Source organism: Falco punctatus (assembly GCF_963210335.1).
Source record: "Falco punctatus genome assembly, chromosome: 5".
Taxonomy (NCBI): domain Eukaryota; kingdom Metazoa; phylum Chordata; class Aves; order Falconiformes; family Falconidae; genus Falco; species Falco punctatus.
Genome location: NC_137584.1, coordinates 37,488,915 through 37,510,814, shown reverse-complemented (window position 1 = coordinate 37,510,814; position 21,900 = coordinate 37,488,915). Strand labels below are relative to the sequence as shown.

The window sequence follows — 21,900 nt, the reverse complement described above, 5'->3', positions numbered from 1 at the left end:
TAAAAGCAAAAGTATTTTCACACTCAGGACTGCTGCAAGCGAAAGACATTGTAAATGACACCAGTTTACATACTACAGATAGAAATAGTAGCCAGTCCATAGACACAAATGACAAGGATCAACATTACCAAAAATACATCAATAGCACAACAGAGTGGAAAACAACACAAGTTGAGAATGGACTGAACAGTGAAGCATTTAATAAACAAATGTATTATTACACCAGCAATGAAAAGCCAGATGATTATAGACTCTACAGCAAAATGTGTAACGTTATCATCTGTACAAGCAAAGACAGAGATGGTGAATATATTGCATAACTCAGAGGAATTGCTGTAGCCCAGACAGCTCTCTACCACAGGTCATGCTATCTTTTATCATCTCAGTAAGTGTAACTGAAAAAGTAGCAGCCTATATGAGTAACTTACTATAAGAAGTTGGTAGACATCTATTCCTAACAATCAAATGGCAAAAACCATACAAATCACATTATTTTCTGCAGAAAAATAATGGATGTCCTGTTCATTTTTATCCAAAACTCCAAAGAAAATGCAACTGTAGGTCAAATGGAACGAAACATTTTGCCTTAGAAAATAATTTTTTTAAAAAAAGCCTTATGTTCACCAGAAATGTTTCATTCTAGTGGAAACACATCGCTATTGCTTTGTTTTCAGATTACTAATATGAACTATTTAAATTCAGCTTTGATGAGGTCTAGAGAGTTCTTGAATATCGCCACCTTTCCAATTATTTAACACCAAGTATTGTTTAGCTACATCCAAGCCAAAAGACCCTGGAACTATTAAGGAGAAAACATAAAAGGAAAAGAGAAAATTTAAAATTCATAAGGAGCATGCTGAAGGGGATGCATAACAGATAAAATTCAAGTATCCAGACAGCCAAACCAGTCAAAAGAAAGGCAGAACTGACCTAAAATTTGGATCAAGGAAGCTGAGATGTATGTGAGAAGATACAGTTATGTAGTCTAAAATAGCCATATGCCCAGACACTCAGAGGTATTCTACATCACTTTTAAAAATAACTGAACAGATCTTCTCTGACCAGGTAACACGGCTTACTCTGTAATCCATAATATGTAATGTTATGGAACATGTAAAAGGTCAACTCATTTAGGCTGCTGCTTCCATTTTCCCATTTTGCACAGCAAAGAAAAAGGTTTGTGGGAGTTACTTTATCACAGTTTTCTGTACCATGTTAATGCTTAAACATGTGTCTGCAGATTTACCGGCTGCCTGCATAAAGAGTTTCAGTGATCCCACTCGCAAGGGCAGCAACCACCCAAGCTACTGAGTTTTTGGAAATTATTCATCAGAACTGTAAATATTCTGGCTGTTCATGTTATCAAACAGTTGCCAAGAAAAAAGGGGAAATTAAATGAAAAATTACATAAAACCAATGAACTTAAGTAATCTAAGTTTCAAATAAATTTTAAAAACCCTGCTGATTCAACTTAAAACTGACATGGGTACAAATCTCTTTCCTGGGAAAACAAGTTTATTTGTGGCTTTTTCAAGAAAAAGGATGCAGAGAATTTAAATTTCTTGGTATATCTATTCTGTGTTCCCTAACACAATGGAGTATCTGCGAGCTTCTGCCTGCTCACATGACCAAAGATCACTAAGTACACTGGCCAGGCATGCTTAAGCCATAACTCTATTTTAACAGGAACTAACCACATGAAAGCATGTTCTGTATCTCATTTCACATCTCATGTGTTCTGCACAGTCTGTAGGCTCAGGCAGTATCCTAGAGACACAGAGCACCATATAGCCCATTCCTATTTTGTCTATTATAAGCATCCACCTAGCACAATAAATATAATTGTGTAATAAAACCACTATTTTCACCAAATCCACCTAAAATTTTTTGGCATCATTTTTATGGTTTTCAACTTGCTAATCTTCCCTGAAGACAGGACACTGATTCATGAGAACTCTCCCACCACCAGTACTTGGTCTTTACCCAGATGAAGACTTCTGCTGCATGTCTATGACCTTGGCTAAGGCTCTAGATAAACCCGTGCTTTATAGCCTAGGATGTGCTCTTAAATGATGGCTTTCAAGTGTTTTGGGTCTTTCTTTGATACCAGAGTCTCTGCCAAGACCATTCATCAGCTGTATTTTCTTGTTGATAAGCCGAGAAGCTCAGCTGAGTTTTGGTTTTGCTTTTTTTGCATCAGTGGTTCCTCTCTCTTGTAGCCATCATAGCACGATGAGGTTGCTCAGGCACTACCTGTGGCTCTCCCTGACCTCCGGCACTGCAATGATACCATGCAAGCTATGTCTCTGCTGCCTTGCACAGCTACCTCACTTTTCCATCCCATCCTGTAAGTTAGGGAAAGCTCCATTTCTGCTGCAAGCAAGGTTTTCAATTCTGAGAATGCTCAGTGGAGAACTTCCTGTCAGGCAGGTTGTGACATGTAATTAGGACTTCTGTTTCTGAGCTGCCCCTGTCCTACCATACAGGTTTCACAGATGGAGCGCAAGACCACTACTCCCTGCAGGCCAGGAATATTAGCCTCTTCTCTGCCTTCAGTAAAGTGTGGTCACTAATGGACGCATACCTGACCTTATGTATAGGGCACTGCTGCTTGCACCACATCCTGAGTGTCAGTCAGCCTGGATGCTGGGTGAAGGACGGACATCTAAAGCTGTATTATTTGCTGGATCAAAAGTCTAAGCCAGCCGTAACAATTATAGAATTCAATTCTTGATCTATGCATATTTCTGTATTTTTTGTGTGGTTTGCCTTTTTAAGTCAAAACATCATCTGCCTAGCTTGTGCGGTGTGTCCCAGCGTTTACCTTCTAGCAACAAGGTATGGAACTTTACTTTTTCACTTGCTGTTCACGGCCTTCTTAGACAGGCAGTCACACATTTCAAAGCCCAGTATGGTTGGTATTTAGCAGCCAATTAGCTAGGAAAAAAACCTACATATAAATTTTTGCACAGCTTGCAAATGAACCAGTGAGCCCTTCTGTGATCTGCCCTTAGTGCTAAGGTGGCTTCTGTAACATGAACAGCCTTTTCTGCAAAGATCTGAACACCTGACTCTGGAGATTATGACACTGGACTTCTAGACAGCAAATCTCAAATTAACATTTTGCTGAACAGTTCCAGAAATACATCTTTCATCAGTGCTTTCCCAAGGGTTTAAAAGAAAGTAGTGTGATATAAAAAACCAAGTGATTTATAAACCAGCTGCATTTGGATTGCAACATTGCATTAAGCAGCGAAGTTATTTTTGTAGAAAATATAACAGCCTGCCTCTGTTTAGGTGTAGTATTTTTTCTATTTCTGTTACACCAGGTTATGTGGATAATAGGCACAGTGCACCCTGCAAGGAGCCAGAACTCAGTGTTTAGTTGTGTCTGTTTCAATGGAACTGCTTTATAGGACCATGAAACCTAAATACTGGTGCATTGCAGATTGTCATTTTTAGCTGCTGCAATACCACTTCTTGTTTTGGTGCCTACTGCCAGATGACATCATCTTGTAGCAACTTTTTCAGTGGAGCAGCCAAAGCTGCTTCTCCTAGGGTATTGTCGACTGGAAATCCAACAAAATCATTGTAAATTATTATTATTATTAGTCTTTCTGCTGCAAGTAAGAGTTGAAGGATGGGAAGGAAGAGGAAATTATAGAATCCTATCAGCAAGGAAGATCACAGACAGCCCTGGGAAAGGCAGTGACGGAGATACTGCTGGAGTACAGCCTAAAGGTGGATCATATCTACACCCAATAAACACATAAGCAATATCAATTCTTCAGAACTGCTGCATGAATGGATACATACGATTCTATTTTCTCACATGAGCTTGAGCTCTGTGTCAGGTTCTCTATCTAGCAATCTAATAATGGCTAGAGGTAAAGCTCTAGCAGTGAAAAAAGACAACAGAAAGGACTTGTTTGCAATGCTGCAAGGATGATTTCTGCTACAGATGCTTCACAGGCTAAGAGCATGACATCAGGCTGCCATGTAACATGGACTGCAGGTCCAGCCTGCATGTCTGAATATAATTGTCTTGGCCTCTACGTCAAGTTTGAATTTTAGAGATGCACTGTGCATGTTCAAATCAAATACCAAACTTCTGGGCAAGCTCCAAGACCTGTGCTCACTCTTGGTATTGCTTAATAAAAGAGGGAAGGCCAATTTAAACTACAGAATTCTGACATTTTTTTCAGATGATCTAATGCTTTGCACAGCCATAAAGATGATACGGATTTTCACTCATGACATGAAGTTGATAGTGAGCATTTCGAGCCATGGCATAACGCATGTTTTTACTCTAAGGCAGACAGACATTGTTTCAGTGACTGGGAGAACGTGTTATCTGATCCCTAACTTGTTTAACAGCCCATAGAATGTTTTTAGGCTGGTGCCCAGATACTATCTTTACTTCTATGTTTGTGGTGACAGTGCTACCAGACTAAGTGCACTGGGCCATGTCTCAGTTTGGTCGCTTACATCTCAATCATTTAAGCTCTCAGAAGAGAATGAAAATCAGTGTCACCTGTATTTTTAAGGTTACAAGACTGTCTAACCCTTGTTCTGACCTCATTCAGAGCAACTACAAGATCCTGCTTGTTCTGCTAAAGTGTTACAGAATGCAAAGCAGGAGCGCTACCTTTTTATCTGCTTCAGAAGCCTTCATGGAGATTAGGAAGTGTTGCTCTGATCTCTCCCACCTTGCTATCTGGACACAGAAGTTCTATGCCACCTTGCTATCTGGACACAAAAGGTCAGATTTTAAGCTGGAGTAAATCAGTTGAACTTCAAAAAGGTCAACAGAGCAACACTAGCTTGTCCCAGCCAAGGAGAAATTCTCACTGAGCCACTCCACAGATACGAGACTTAGGATAGAGGGTTTTTCCCACCACACATTCTCCTGAAACTGTTTTCTACCTTCCTACGCAGTTTCCCTAGCTCCCTAAATATTGTGTTCAATTTCTTGCAGGTTGTTGTTTGGTTGGTTGGTTGGTTTGGGGTGGGTTTTTTTGGTTGGTTTTTTTTCCCCCCTTACTCACTGTATTTTTAAAGACAAGTTGCTTTCCTGGAAGCCAGAAAATTAACATGTCCTAATCCTTGCACCACAAATATTTTCTAACATGGAATTACTCTGCTGGACTCAGCACTGAAAAACCTTGGTGGGATTACAAGAGAGAGAATAAGAATATTTACCCACAACTTCTTATTCTTAACAGTAATAAACAGTACACCTGGATCCAAACTCTTCTTTTGTCCTTGCATCAAGAGCCTTCTGAGAGGGTAGGAAGGAGAACAGATATAGGCTCTCTCAGTGTCCTTGCATATTCACTTTGAAAGGACCAGAATTTAAGAGGTCTTTGTGGTTTAATTTGTGTGAAGAGAAAAAAAAAACAACCCACCACCTGTGTATGAGACATGAAAATACTTAGGTTCCAAGACTTTTTACTGCAAAAGCAGAACAACTGATGGTTGTACCAGTTGGAGCTGCAAGAATAAAGGAGAACTTTGTACAAAATTCCCACCACAGACATGAAAACTAGCATGTTGTCTGCGCAGAACAAAATGAATAGGCTTCGTTACCTTAAGAAAACAATAGCTTTTTTTTTTCTTTTGTTCACACAAATTCAAAGCAAACAGCTTGCTTTAGTTTGGCTGGTTTTGCCACATTGGCGTGCCTTTGCTAAAAATAGGCAAATCAGACCAGAGCTCCCTACTCAAGTTTGACTCTATATTAATAGAAATATGCATGACCCTGAGACACTCTTACATTAAACTGCCTGCGTCAGGGCAGACTCCCTGACTCATCCAAATTGCATTTCTCATTTTGGGTAACTTGTGGCATAGATGTCACTGGAGGGGCAGTAAGCGATACTTGTATTAACACCTTCATTTTTGGAAATTCAGTGTGCCTGCTACAGACAGCTAGAGGAAGAAAGGCAAAAAATAAATAAATTAAACTCTGGCTTGTTTAGAGAGACAGCAATCTTTCCCTAAGAGTGGGGAAAGAGCCAAGGAACCAATTAGATAGTACAAAAGGAAGAAAAAAACCCCCTCTCTATCCTGCTGTTTACTTGCACCAGCACATGATATTAAATGCGTATGCCTCGGGGGAAGTGCCAACCTACTCCCAGGAAATTCCGGCCCATCTTGAAGAGAGTCATCATTTAGTACTAAAAAATAAGAATTAGCAGGGGCAGTAAGAGGCTCAGATGATCAGGTTTAACTTTCAGTGGCCCAAAGCCAAATATGCAAGCAAAGGCTTAAGAGAACTTTTCTTCTGATGCCTCTGTGCCAACAATAGATGCGGACAGGACAAATATTTACAGACCTAAAGCAGAGAGAGACTAAATGGGGGGAACCAGACTCTGCCTGAAGTGCTTATTATAACGATTAGCTTGTGGCAGCTTTACGGCCCTGAAGTGACTGCCTCCCGCAGACGCAGACAGGCTGGAATGACTCAACGACTGTGCCGCCAGCACAAGGCATCTTTTCACACGCACTGTACCACGCCATCCTCCCTTTCCCTGGGGCTGTATTGATAGCATGTAGTCATACTGTACATACAGCAGTATAACCACCTCTCTCTGAAGTGAGCACAGGCAAGACTGCCAGTGGGCTAAAACACATTCAAAACAAACAAAATTATCTTGGAGACCTGGAGGAGCTGTTGATTTGTGCTCCATGCCCTGAATGCTCTCTTTCTCTCTAAGCATCCCTCTGAGGCCACCTCCTTCTGTAAGTGTCTCTCCTCAACACCCAAATGTGTCCTAACATTACAGAAAAATCAGTTATTGAATGATTTGGCTGAGAAATGTCTCTTACTTCATTTACCTTCGAAAATAGAAAGTAAATGTAATAGTAATATATATGTGTGTATCTGACTGTGTTCCTTCCTCCTCTGTTCTTTGTTGTTCATCTTCCTTAGCTGTCTGGGAATAAGAGTTTCTCTTAATTTGTTTTTTGCACAGTTAAGCACAATGGAGCTCTTCAATGATGCTACGACACAAACATAATCAAATTGTCTTTCCTCTGTTCCTGGAAACAAGGACAATGCTATAAAAAAAATAATGGTGGGCACATCTATAGGGGGGGAGCAGAAGGTGTTTGAGAGCAGAACTCAGTTCAAAAGCACCTGCATTGAAAGCAACCGAAGGATCATTAAAACGGTGGTTTAGTTGTGATAACTAGCTAGCTCATTCCTTACTTTTCCAGAGCTGAACTTCTCACTCCACCCTTAAAATCGCCAAAATTTGATTTGAAGATCTCCTCAGCTTTGCCTTCCTGAGTATTTATATCTGAAGCCCAAGAACTGTCACTGATTGATCACTGCAGGATACATCTTAAGCAAAAAGGGCCTTGAAATGAATAGCCACATCCTGTAGCATCTGATTACAGGGGTTTAATTGCATTATTTTCAACCATTTAAAAAGCAATTATTCCCCTTCTTCCTACACACCCATGTTTACTAGAATAACTGGAAACAGAGTCAGAGATGCATGGAAAAATACAGAAATTTTCTGAAAAAGCAGTTACGTAATAAAGAATTAAACACGTCTCTTCAGCAGGAGGTTAAATAACGAAGTGTTTTCTGTTTCGCAGTCACCTTGAGCTCTAATACAGGAGTCTTGATGTTCAATGCATGCTGGGGTGTACAAAATTTTCTATTTACCTTTTCTCCTAAGAAAAAAAATATCAATAATGTAATCCCACAAACGTTGCAAACTGCAGCAACATGGAGCCTTCAAGTGGCAGAGAAACATTCTTCCTATCCAGCCCTAAGGAGACCCAAATCAAATACAAACCTTTGCTCTCACAGATAAGACTCTGTTTACCTAGTGTGACTCTCGCATTAAGTTGCAGACTACCAGAAGGCAACTCCTATGCAGGGCCCATTAAATTCCTTGCTTTCTCTCCCTTTGGCCCCTACCTGCAAGAAGTTAGATAGGCACGTTCTGACCACCTGCAGAAGCTAAATCAAACACTGGACATTCTTGTCATCAGGCTCTCAGTCTGCCTAAAGTAAGAGTAAGTAAAAGAAGTGATAAACTGCCCAGCGAGGCCAGTAGCAAGCTCTGTGGTTGGTTCCAGAGCCACGCTCAGATTTGCAAGTCAAGCGAACGCACCGATACGCAGCCTGGGTGCTACTCTGTGAGCATTTTATGTGGTGCTGTCAGGACGCAGCTCCCAAATGCTGCATGTGTGTGTGGCATTGCTACTGCCAAGACAAGCTTAATCATTCTCAGTCTAATCTCAAAACTTTTAATTCTTTTCCTTCTGTTTTGAGCTCTGTTTCTATTCCCCAGTCACAAATCTCTAAGCCGGAGCTGACCTGTCTGATCCCAGCTGGGGTCTGAGCCAACATGGATTATCACCAGTGGAGAGCTACAAAATCATGGCTGGGGCATGTCGAGGTCATAGATGTTTCCTCAGCTGAAATTGCTCTCTCTTTCTCACCCCTGAGTAGCCACGTATCTCCAACCTAACTTTCCAGCTTAAGAGAGCAGGCTATCTGTGCTCTGAGACTGTGGGTATTGCGTGCCGGGGTCATCCAAAGGCTGCCCTCCGGATCAGACCTACTCCATATTCAGACAGCGAAACTACAAGCGCAACCCCACGCACAGCCCAAGGGACTCTTATGTCTAAGCCTGTCTGGCAGTTTACTATTCTGCCAGGCACCTTAGCACACCCGCATGGGCAGGCTGTAGATGCCTGCAGGGCAAGCCTCTGATCAGAAGCTGTGGCTCACACAAGAGTCCTGCTCCCAGCCCTTGTCAGCTGTAATGTAGACACGGCCTGGGGTGGTGTTCAAGACCAAGAACGTGCTCGCCTCCAACACAGCAGATCCTCTCAAGCTAGAGGCTGAACATGCCACATCTCCTAAGCCGGTGAACCACACAGATATACGTAATAGAAGGCAGTCAAAATCTTTATTAAATAAACTCGTCAGTACTTAAAATTGCAAGCCAAATGCAAATGAAGACTGTAAACCAATCTTCATTTAATGGGGCCAGAACTGTGTAATACTCCCCAGAAAAAGTCAAGAAACAATTGGTGCCCGCTACTCAGCGGTACACACTATCTTCTTTTAACTGCAAATGTATACAAAATGCAGTATGTATTAACCACATTAAAAATGTCACACCTACTAGGACAGAAGAATGTAATATCTGGTTACATTTTATATCCTACAAAAATGTTGGTTGAAGATACAAGTTTTTCTTAATACTTCTGCAGTGCCCACATCATACATATCAGCACACCCATGCCAGAAAACAAAATGCTAGCTATAAACGGCAGTTTTTGCATGCAAAAAAACAGCATAAAACACAGATATTTGAAGATAATTAGGTGCCTAAAGATGCACTAGTCATACTGTGGACATTTTGAATGCACCTGGGCATCTAACTCCTTCGATTTCAATGAGATTATTTTAGAAACTTGTCAGCTCTAAACATTTTCTTAAGCCTTCCCTGGACATAAGGTGTAACTATCACAAGGTTACAGCAATTACCATCACTTCAAAGCCTAAACATCTTATTTAAAATTTCAACTTCCTAAGCTGCAATGCTGTGTGAAAACATGTATAACATCACCTGAAAAATCCCAATTCTTAAAATTGAGGAAATCGACAGGTGAGAACATTACAACATTTATCATGTCCATACAGTACAAGACACATATTTTTATTACCTAGTATAAAGGACACACACTGCATCGCAGCAGGCAGCCATAATTCTGATTTGATGATACTGAAAGTATTATTCTTCTCAAGTTTGGTGTATAGATATTTTAAGATATAGTGGAAAATATCAGTCAGTATGTGTATTAAGACATTTGTAATTATTCATGCTTCCATTTTGAAGGAGTATTCACAAATACTAATTCTGAGTCAGCTTTGACCTGGCAATTCCCATAGAACAGACTGAGATCCTACTTGGCTGAACTTGCTCACAAGGCACATCCGTCATTTTAAATCTAAGTTTATTTCTGCCCTTGTCAACCTGCTATCTCATTATCTCACTATTTACTGACAAAAGAAATGATGAATCATGAACATTGAGGTACAGAGAACCAACTACACTCAATAAAATTAACCTCATTATGTCAGCTGTGCGTAGCATGATGAAACCCTCCGGTGGGACCTCTAGGGGTTACTGTAACACAAGTAAAGAACAGTTGCATTGTACTGAAAATAATGATGAATACAAACTTCAAGAATAAAATTCATACCATGACTGGTGGCACAGCAAAATCAGGGCTACAGGTGGCTTTACATTTCAGAGATTGCTGTGTGACATTAAGAGAGAAGGTAACTTTAATGTCTTTTACAAAGGGTTTTGTTGTGTATTTGGTTTGATCACCAAGTCTAGAAAATACACAAAGTAGGTATCATTTTCTACTTAAAGCAAACCTATTATAAAATCAAGTAGAAGGTCTTATACCCAAACCATCTATGGGATAAGGCTGTATTTTACCAAAATATAGGCTGCGAGGCTACCCATGCCTCTGTCTTTTCTTGTAACGTCTATGACACAGGCCTATGCTGGGAAAGACCGGTGGGTTCTCAGTATCATCCTGCACAGACCGTGCCGCTCACCACCTGTGCTGTGTGAGGCCACGCAGGCAACCCCAGGCTCCCGCTGTGCCTGCACAGCACCCAGACACCTCTGCCTGCACCCTTCAGTGTAGTCAACCCACAGGTCCTCTGGTAGCCCCAGGATTTGTTCCCAAACCACCTCCAGTGTTAGCTAGACTTTAAAATCAAGGTGAACATCAGTGCTAGGTACGCAATCATATTTTTAGAAGGGATCATTTTATTTTACAGTCACTCTCCAGGGAATTTTTCCATGTTCTTTCCAGTGTGGCTATTTTTTATTTTTACCATACGCAGATGTCCTTGAGGTATGCTTAAAGCACAAACTGTGAATGCTGTTTGCCAGCGTAGGGTTTTCCTGTAACACGATACAGTTCTGATGCGCGTGTGACATCCAGAACTGCACAACTGCGCACCCCATGAGTGGGAGCATGCAGCAGAACGAGAGTCAGGCAGTCCTGCTGCAAAACAGGGCAGAGTGAAGGTGGGACAGGGCTTTGAATGGCCAGCATCATTAGCTCCTGAAAATACCTGCTGCAGGAACATGCTTTGCCTGTACTAAATTGATAAGGCAGAGTTTTCCAGAATGCTCAGTCAAATAAAGTTTTAAGAGAAAAACAAAGTCATGGGATGTCAATTAAATGAGACTGCAAGGTGGTTTTTGCAAACAGCATTTGTTCCCCTGAACAGTGTGCTGGCTTGTCAATCTTCCTGAGCTGCAAGTATTTCTGTGCATTGCAGATCACGATGGAAAGCCTTCCTTCTCATAAATACTGCTTGTCTTCTGCTAGGGTTTTCTAATACTCACCCATTTTTACAGAAAAAGCCATCACAGCTCTCTGCTCAGATGCACAGCACCGATCAAAGGTTTCTGCCCAGTAATCCCCACATCAAAGATATACATTGAAGTCAAATACCCATCTGTTTCAATACAACTATTTTGTTTTTCATCTACAACAAGCACTTTCTAATAAATATCATATCAACCAAAGTGGTGTAAAAACATCATTAAGGCTTCTGGCTAAGCATGGAAAATGACTTTGAGTGAAATGTGATATTACATTCCGTAACTGATTAGTCATTTTGTTAATCACCCTTTAATATGCTCAGTTACTTTTTAGAGAAGTGACCAATTCTAAGGACGCCCAATGCAAGCTGGTAATCAGAATGCAAGTGGATCTAAATGGTTCCAGAGCTCTGTACCAGCTCATTTTTCACAATATGGAGCATCTCCTGCAAAATGGTGACTGTCCTCTGAGGTCAGTGCATTCCACCTGTGGCAGAGCATTTATTTGACCACCAGAAAACCCAAAAGTTGAAAAAGCAGGTAACATTTCAATTGACAGCATTTTGAAGTTGTCATCCCTATATACACAGGAAAACATATTAAAGACACTGACGCACAAAAAATTAAATGCAAAAGAAGAGAAATAACCAACATGATTAAACCTAAGGAAGCAAATGAGTTCAAGTTCAAACGCTGCTATGTGGGGAAGCCAGACTAATTGCCAGCCCAGCCCTAAAAGCTATGAATCTAGGAAAGATCTGAAGCCCCTAGAACTAATCTACATGAGGAAAAGACCACTGAACAAGAATGCAACTAAAGCTTCCAAAATACACGACTAACCTATTAATTAATGCACCTCTATGCCAGAAGTGATCCTTGCAATCTCTTCATCTGACTTCCTACTTTAATGCAGGCTGTAGGATTTTCTCTAAATAATTCCTGTTTGAATTAGAGCTGATTTAAAGATTTCTTGGGACAATGAACTGACTGCAATTATTGATTGGTGTTCACTTATAAATTAGTATTGCCAGTTCAAATGTATTCTTTATCTTAAGGGGAACTTGTAAAACTTTGCTTTCCAGCTACTCTATCTTAATGTATCTTGGGGAACTAACAGAACAATTCAGTTGTCCTATCAATTTTTTGTTCCCCATGTAAGTAGCAAACCATCCCTTAACCTCTGCTGAATAAATTAAGTATTTTATGTTCAGGAAGGTTTCCCAGCATTTCTACCACCCCCATGTCTCTTTCCAGCATTGTAAAATTCAAAAACAGTGTGCTGGTTTGTAACAGCCATAGTAGTGAGGCCTCTGGACCTCCTCCCTTTTCCTACATGCTCCTGTTTATTATATTCAGATTGCAGTCAGCTTTTTGGGTAAAGACTAAACAACAGCTCCGGAGCTTGTGTTCAGCTGATAATCAACCACCACTCCTCAAGTCATTTTCAAAGTCGCTGCTTTGCATGACAAAGATCTCTTATCTGTAAGCACAGGCTTCATTCTTTGTTCTTCCACCTACCACTTCATAAAGGGTTTTATAGAAACTGAAATGCATTATTGACTTGTGACCATTTTACATAGTGATCCCTATTACTCTCTGTCAATAACCTATGGGATGAGATCCTTTATTTAGGATATATTTGTTAATTTTTATCACCTTGATATCTTTCTCCACTGATAGAAGTGGGGCCAACACCAGTCCATTTTCAGGCCTCCTGGAAAGTCCTCTACTCACAAAGTCAATTTCATATCCACTGGCATGTTTATTTTGTACCTTTTTTAGTTTCTTATTCAAAGTATCATTTAATTACTTGCATATCATGATGGAAATCCTTATGATCCTCTGGAAGCATTGTCCAGTCATCTGTATACCTACTTCTGGAGATGCCAGCTTGACAACTTTGCTATCCATAACCCCAAAATTGCCTGTTGGTGTTTAAAAGGCATTTGGACAAGGCCCTTAACAACATGCTTTAACTTTTGGTCAGCCCTCAAGTGGTCGGGCAGTTGGACTAGATGATCACTGCAGGTCTCTTTCAACTGACATAACCTATTCTATTTCTATTCTATCGAATCCTAAATCAGAATTTTCCCACTATTATTGATCAAAAACACAGATAAAAAAGACTGGCTGAACGAGGTACAATATAATGAACTTCAGAACTCCAATACTGAGTAAAAACAAGAATTGGAATTTACCTTAAAATGTTTTGAATACTAAGAAATCTCCACTCACTTTGACTTGAATTTTTTAACATTCTGATCTAAGATCTTTATACTTCAACGGTACACACACACACACATATACACCTGTACTAGAGACGCCTTACTCAAATAAATCCATGAGCAGGAAAACAAATTGTAAAAATCCACACTAATCCACCTTAAATATATAAATGCTGATGTATTTAAACTAAAGCAATATTCTGTTGTATAGGATACACACCACAGTTAAAAATACTGGGTATGCCGATTTCATTTTTTTCTAAGTTGTCTCCTCAGCTCTTCGGCAAACAGCGGGTAGAAGACCATGCATGAGTTGTGGCTTCTGACTACAAAACGGTCCTAAGTATCCCTCTCATATGTAGGGCCAGTCATCAACTCCATCCTCACTCAGCTCAGCCAAAAGAAGCATTTCTAAATTAGCAAACACTGCTTCATGAGGAGCAGTAAAAGAAAGGTTCAGCAAAACAGTTTCTTGACTCTTAAATCCAAGAGCCATGAATCTTTTGTGGGGGGGGAAAAGTAGGCAGATCATCTTGCGCAGCATTGCCACTAATTCAAGGTAAGGTGGGAGTCTTTAAATACTTCACCCTGGTAGGGCTTCTCACATTCAAATTGTTACTATTCCTTCATCAGGAACAAATGCAGTTCCAATGAATCCTACTCAGTGACAGGTTTATGCAAGTCAAATTCAGAAGTTACCTTGGCTAGTGACATTGATTTATTTTCTGATAAGGAGCTAATTATAAAGACTTGAAATTTGCAATCACTCAGTAGAAGGGCAACAATACTTCCTTTAAACAAATTAATAACAATAATTCTTCCTCCGTGTATAAACACCTTGTCTGCCTATTCAAGGTAAACTGCTCTCACTGTGAACTATGATCTCAACCCCAAAATCATTGTCAACCTACTCACCAAACAACTGTGCACCAGAAATGTGCTTTAGTCTAGAGATTCAAGTAGGACTGGTTTTGTCTTCTTTTTTGGGGGGAAAAGAAGTCAAACAAATTTATTCTGAGATCACTTATATAAACAAATAACAGCACTACTAAATAGTCCCCACCACAGCAGCATTAAATATACGAAGCACGCTAAAAAGAGAAATTTGACCCAGTGCATTATTGCAATAGGGAGACTGAGAGCATGCTGTGGGAGGGTCCCCAAACTGTACACTATGGGGAAGTCTGACAGGTCAGAAATGTGAAAAGGAAACAGAAATAAATATTCCCCCTCATTCTCACAGGCAAGTCTTCTCTCTTCACTACAACGACCTTAGTGCCTTGGTCCCCCGTATCACTGCAAAATTCTGGACCTGCGGCAGTGCTGAATTACAAGCACTGCTGCTGCTTTTTCCATCACCCTGCATTTCCATCCTGTTGTCCTTCACAATCACTTCTTCCCTTCTTCCCCAGCTCGTTTTTCATTCACATCAGATTTTCAGCCCAGTGGAGCCACGGCAACATTTCTATGCCCAGGATGGAGCAGTGCAAAGGCAGGAGGAAATAGCTGAGGAAGTTCCTGCATCCCTGTTCCAGCTCTACCTATTCATTTTGTAGCACCTTTGGGGCCTATGATGCACAAGTTATGCTGCAGAACAAGCAACATTTTCAAATGCAGGCTGCACTCACACATTCTTGTGGATGTGTTAAAACTCTTCACTGCTTCATCCTCTGAGGATGCAATCAGAAAAAAGTCTGATCACTTAATGTACTCCTAGAACATGCTTAAAAGCTGCATGATGAGTAACACTGTAAACTGTAACAAAAGTTGCACAATTAAACAGACTAGAAAATTCTTCTAAGGGTCTATTACAACTTGTACTGAAGTAAAACTAGAAGAAGGCTGGTCTTACACGGAGTAAGAGAGTAACAGGAAGGTGCAGTGAAAGGGCACATTAGGGACATTCATTCATTCATTCGTGGTGCTGCCAGACAATGTCCGGTTTCTCTCGGATGGCAGGATCCTTGACATCAAATCCAGAGAACACTTCACATTTGTCTGGCTTTTATCAGATGACACTCTCTTCGCCTGTATTGTGCATCAGTTTCTCAAGGGAAAAAGAAGAGCTAAGATAACTATTGACCTAGTACCCCCCACTTTTTCAACACAGCTACTTGTCCACAAAACGTACAGAGGTGTCCAAAATCTAAAGTAAGTGTGGTAAGCACTGAAGACTGGGAGCTATTCTTATCTTGCTGCTCCCTACAAACACAACGGCTAACCACGTCCCTGACTGCCTAATACAGCTGTCATCATTTAAATGCTTTGTACTCTATAAAAGGGCCAGTCCTACAGTGACAAGACTGAATAACAGAAAGATTACAGGTTGTATGATTACAGAAAGATTACAGTTATGGATGAGTTTTGCAGTCAGTAAACATTTCTTCTCAAGCTCATGCAGGGAAAAATCCCAGGCCAAGATTTCGTTGTTCTTTTTCTTCAAGGCAAATCATTTCTCATCTCTTCATCACCTCTGGCGCCTGCATTTATAGCTACAACTCTCTCAGGTCCAGCCTACTTTGTTTGATATTGTTTACCCAAATGCTTTGGAAAGTTTTGCATCTGAAGAGGAACTTTTGAATGCGCTACGATAGTAAGCCTTAGGAAAACACTTCAGAAATGGCTCTGCAGTTTTAGTGAATCAATGTGTTGCAAGCTTTAGTTACCTTATTGAAATAAAGTGAATCATTACAATCAAATCCCCTATTATTCTTTACAGCAGGGAAGGTTTGAGCCCTTAATCTGTTTACAATGCTTACATAACCAATCAAATCAGGACTGGTCAGAGAACGACAGAAAACTTAATAAAAACTAAAATACTTTGTGATTTTCCACTGTTCATCTTGATTTAAATAGTTTGTTCTCAAAAGTTAAACACTTCTGAGGCCTGGATCAAAGAAACAGCTATTCCACAGAGCTGACAACGCCTAAATAAATAAATATATATAAAAAAATATACAGGCTGGTAACATAATGGATACATATAATAGATAAGGACTTTAAAAGCACGTGAATTTCCATCCCCAGCTTTATCAGAGGCTTGCTGTTTTCCCTGGACAAATCCTTTCCCTTCTGAATGTCCCTGTCTTTTAAAAAGAGTAAACAATGCTTCTCCCTTTCCAAAGGGATTTATGAATGAAGGATGTGCCACTTTGATCAGATTCAACTTTTTGTCCACAGGGGATTAATGATAGCAGTTTTTCCTGACTGTATCAACCTTGAATTTGCATTTGACTCATAAGCATTTAAAACTCTAATACTCCCAGACAGGAATAGGAATAAATGTTGAAAAGGAGATGAGCTATATCAATGGTTTCACATAGAACTAGTCTTAATGGCACAGGTAAGGATCATTTTTTCATGAAGCATTTCCATCCTGTTCCAATATCTTTTCAATACATCTTCTTACAGTTACAGGCTCGGGAAGTCCCCCGCATTCAGATATAGAAGGTCATGACTTTTGAGTTCCAGCCAGGAAAAAGTAGGACAAGACAAAATGGGCTGAACCCATGTTAGATGATAGCCCTTAGCTGTGCTGTACAGAAGCACTGCTGACTGACCTAAGGAAGAGCTGTGAACCTGTCCCTGCTATTTATCTGACTGAAGACAAGGTGCAAATGACAGCAGAAGAAAATTCAAAGGACAGCATAAAATGAAAGCTATTGATGGGGCTGCCTGTGCACTCACCAAACTCCCCTTGCAGACTGGGGCAGTCACAGCCATAGCTTTTCTGGAGTTGTTGCCAGCTGGCCACTGCGGGACACAGAGGGTGTGGGGAGCTAGTCACACAGGCAGAATGACAGAGGAGCATTTCCTGCTCTGATCAGGGAGAGACATTTCCAGAGAATGATCTCAAGCCCAAGCCAAGGTCAGGTGTTTCAGCATGACACTGCAAAAAAGATCACTCTTCTCCATGAATGCCAGATGTCATGGAAGAAGACTTCTCCCCCACGGTTAAAGTTAGTCTTTGTGATTACCACTCCAAATTCTTTCAGAAAAAAGGACAACAAAAATTTCAGAATGAGAGACAATTACATGCAATTCTGAGGGTTTTTTATTTACTCTGTAATTTAAGTGTGTGTGGATAGTGGTCAGGTGCAGAGGTACTGTAAACTATGGTTGGATATATCTAATGTGGCTGCACATGTGTAGTAGGGTGACCATCATGAAGCATAACTTTCAAGCAAGGAAAACAAGAAAGGGTTACAGCAGGGTCAGACAGAATAACCTCCTAATAATAAAAAAAATAACCTTGCCTTACAATGAAAATAGCAAAAACCATGGAAGACTAATTCAGATTAAAACTGAAGATGAGCCTGAGCTGTAAAATTCAGATTCACAACTTTCAATACTGCCACAAATTTTAGTTAACATACAGTACTTCATTCAGCTCAGACCAATATGATGAACCTGATGACCTTCTACGACTGCATTGGTGGATAAAGGAAGAGCAATTGATGCCATTTATCTTGACTTCTGTAAGGCCTCTGACATGGTCTCACAAATCCATGCTCCTAAATTGGAGAGGTATGGAACTATTTGATGGATAAAGAATTTGCTGAATCCAGATGGCCACATCCAAAGAGATGTAGTCAATGGCTCAACATCCAAATGGAGATCAGTAACAAGTGGTGTCCCTCAAGGGTCCATACTGGGACCAGTACTGTTCAATAGCTTTATTAATGACATAGTGGGATGGAGTGCACCCTCAGCGAGTCTGCAGATGACACCAAGTTGATTGGTGCAGCTGACTCATTTAAGGGAAGGGATGTCATCTGGAGGCACTTTGACAGGCTTGAGGAGTGAGCCCATGTGAACCTCATGAAGTTCAACAAAGCCAAGTGCAAGGTCCTACACCTTGGTCAAGGCAATCCCCAGTATCAACGTACTGTGGAATGAATGGATTGAGAGCAGCCCTATGGAGAAGGACTTGGGGATACTGGTGTGTCCTGGTTTCAGCTGGGATAGAGATAGTTTTCCTCTTAGTAGCTAGGACAGTGCTGTGTTTTGGCTCTGATGTGAGAACAACATTGATGGCACACTGATGTTTTTAGTTGTTGTTGGATAACCAAGTCAATGTTGCTTTATACCAAGTCAAGGACTTCTCAGTTTCTTGGGCCCTGCCAGTGAGAGGGCTGGAGGGGCACGGGGAATTGGGAGGGGACACAGCCAGGTTAGGTGACCTGAACCAGCCAAAGAGGTATTCTGTACCATATGACATCATGCTGAGTATATAAACTGGGGAAAGAAGAAGGGGAGGACATCTGGCATTATGGTGTTTGTCTTCCCAAGTAACTGTTACATGTGACAGAGCCCTGCTGTCCTGGAGATGGCTGAGCACCTGCCTGCTGATGGAAAGTTGTGAATGAATTCCTTGCTTTGCTTGCATGCACAGCTTTTGCTTTACCTATCAAATTGTTCTTATCTCAACCCCTGAGTCTTACATTCCTTTTTGATTCTCCTCCCCATCCTTCTGGATGAGAGGGAGACAGCGAGCAGCTGCGTGGTGCTTCGTTGTCGGCCAGGGTTAAACCATAACAGGGTGGATGAAAAATTGGACGCAAGCCAACAATGTGCACTTGCAACCCAGAAAGTCAATTGTAAGGGTGGCCAGCAGGTTGAGGGAGGCAATTCTCCCTCTCTACTCAGCTCTCATAATATCCCCACCTGGATGGAGTATTGCATCTAGCTCTGGGGTCCCCAGTACAGGAAAGACATTGGCCTGTTGGAGTGGGTCCAGAGGGGGGGTCGTGAAAGTGCTCAGAGGGCTGGAACACTTATGAGGAAAGTCTGAGAGAGCTGGGGCTGTTCAGCCTGGAGATGGCTCTAGGGAGACCTTATTGAGGAGTTTCAATACTTAAAGAGGCTTATAAGAAAGATGGAGAGAGGCTTTTTACCAAGGCCTGTAGCGACAAAGCAAGGGACAACAGTTTTAAACTGAAAGAAAGTAGCTTTAGATCAGATATATGGGAAAAAATCTCTATGAAGAAGGTAGGGAGACACTGGAACAGGTTGCCTGGAGAAATTGTGGATGTCCTATTTTTTGATGGGGCTTTGAGCAGCCTGGTCTAGTGGAAGGTGTCCCTGCCCATGGCAGGGAGGTTGGACTAGATGATCTTTAAAAGTACCTTCCAACCCAAACCATTCTGTGATTCTATGATGCAGGCTTGGCAGCTAGCCTATGACTTTCAGTCTCAGCTCCTCAACCTCCACAATACAATTTGTGGGAAAGGCTTTTTCACCAAAATTACAGCTTTCACAACAACTGGAAATTTACTTCAATTCTTCAGGCTGAAAATTGTACATTCCAGTCTGGAAATGGCAACACATCATGGTGATGCTTCAGGAACTTGTCCACTGTGTGACTCATCTGTTTTCTTTTATGTACCCTAGATAGGGCTAGATTTCACCTCAGAAAGTATGAGGCCCTCCTGTCTTCCTGGCAATTCCTGCTTACAGCATAAACAGAAATTCATCCACAGAAGAGAACGAAAATACAAGTTCCCATAACAACAATCCCTGTATAGTATTATAGTGTCATTTCCAAACAACCACTTGTTCTGTGGTTTGGTTTTATTTTTGTTTTCTAATGCAGGGTAAAGAATTCCAACAGAAAGCTGCTACTTTTAATGTTGCAACAGAAACGACTTCAATGGCTTTGGAAGTAGCAAAACAGCATTATCACTTTGGTAGTTTAAAACTAGACAGAACCAATGCATCAGAGAGTGTATTGTTTCTAGCAATCCTAGATTGGAAAATTAACTAATCAGGTGTTAGGTCTTTTCCTGTGTCCAGGAGGAAATCACCCATACCAAACCAGACCTCAATTTCTCACTGAAAACAGAATAAAAGACTATCCTGCTAAATCACAGTAGTTGCATCATTAATGTGCAAAGGGAAGCTCTTACAACTAAGAACCAGTAACTATGCAGGATTAAATGGAAAAGATCTGGAAGGGGAAACCAGACTTGGGATATCGTAAGCAGATACAGAGGGAGAGTTACAAATCACATGTGCCTCACAATCACTCCTGTAATGCTGAGTTTTACAAACCTCAGGATGCTGGAAGGGAGATACAAGGTTACACTGCCTGACTGCATGGATCTGCCACTGCCTCATCTACAAAGATCCACTGATGACACCATGGCTACAACATTTAAGATCCCCAGCACTGAGTGATCTTCTGCAACCAGCAGTCTTGTGGAAAAAAAAAATTAAGTAAGATGTACAATGCCCTTGAGTAACTAAAGCTAAATAATATATCTCAATTAAGAGATGTCGCTTTCAATATAAAGGCCTCTAGCAGCCCCCTGGCACTGGTTCAGCAGGACTCAGCAGAACTCATGCCAATGCTGAATTGCTGTTTCCCGCAGCAGTACACGTCTCTTCTGAGGCCGCCCATTCAATTGCTTACCAGTGCCAAAAGACAGGCACTGTATGAGCTCCTTGGCAATGGTCCTCCCCAGGGATCTCCCACACACATCACTGCAGCACTCGACCAACCCACTGAGCTCTGAAGATCATAAGCCTGCAGAGATCTCTGGCCCCACAGCAACTGCTTGGGTAATACACCTGAAATGTGGCTGCCATGCATTCACCGTGGAGAGATGACACTGCATGCTGTCTAATCAAGAAAATATTACCCCTTCCACAAACACTGCCTAGCTGAGTTGCCTGACTTAAGAACTGTTCTAAGCTCTGCTTTATCAATAGAGAGGTGTATCCAAAGGCTAACTATTTAGGTAGCCTGAGGTAACTAAGCTCTCAATTTAAGACTTCTTAATTAGGTAAAGATGGTGATGTCAGTTCTATTTTGTCAATAAAGAGAGACAAGCCTATCACTGGCGCCAGCTGATAAGAGCTTCTCATTTAGCTGATGTAATAACCATTTTTACATGTTACCGTAACAAACACTATTCATTGCATGATTGTTTCAGCCATTCTTTGATTTTTGGAGGCATACATTATTAGAAAACGATGCTGTTCTTGTGAGGACCTGGAATTCTAATGATCAAAAATTGATGCAAACCTTTCAGGTCCTAGTCCTTAAATATACGCATCAGCTGTAAATAGGCAAAGTGGCACACTGGGATCATTGAAAGTAAATGCAAAGAGGACCCAGCAAAAATATTTCGTTTGAAGACAGCAATCTAATTTTCTAAAAGATGGCACTGTTTTGGATCAGTTCCGGGCTTTTAAAAACTGGATGAAGAGAGGCTGCTAGTTCTCTGGTACTTTATATAATCTGCTTTGTGAACTTTTTTTTAATATCTTGAAACCCAGTT

General features: G+C 41.0%; 1 protein-coding gene across 5 annotated transcripts in view; it reads right to left on the bottom strand.

The window, feature by feature from the left end:
- FKBP1B (FKBP prolyl isomerase 1B) overlaps positions 1–21,900 on the bottom strand; it is a 51,690-nt gene that overhangs the window by 15,620 nt on the left and 14,170 nt on the right. The gene's annotated exons all lie outside the window — the stretch shown is intronic.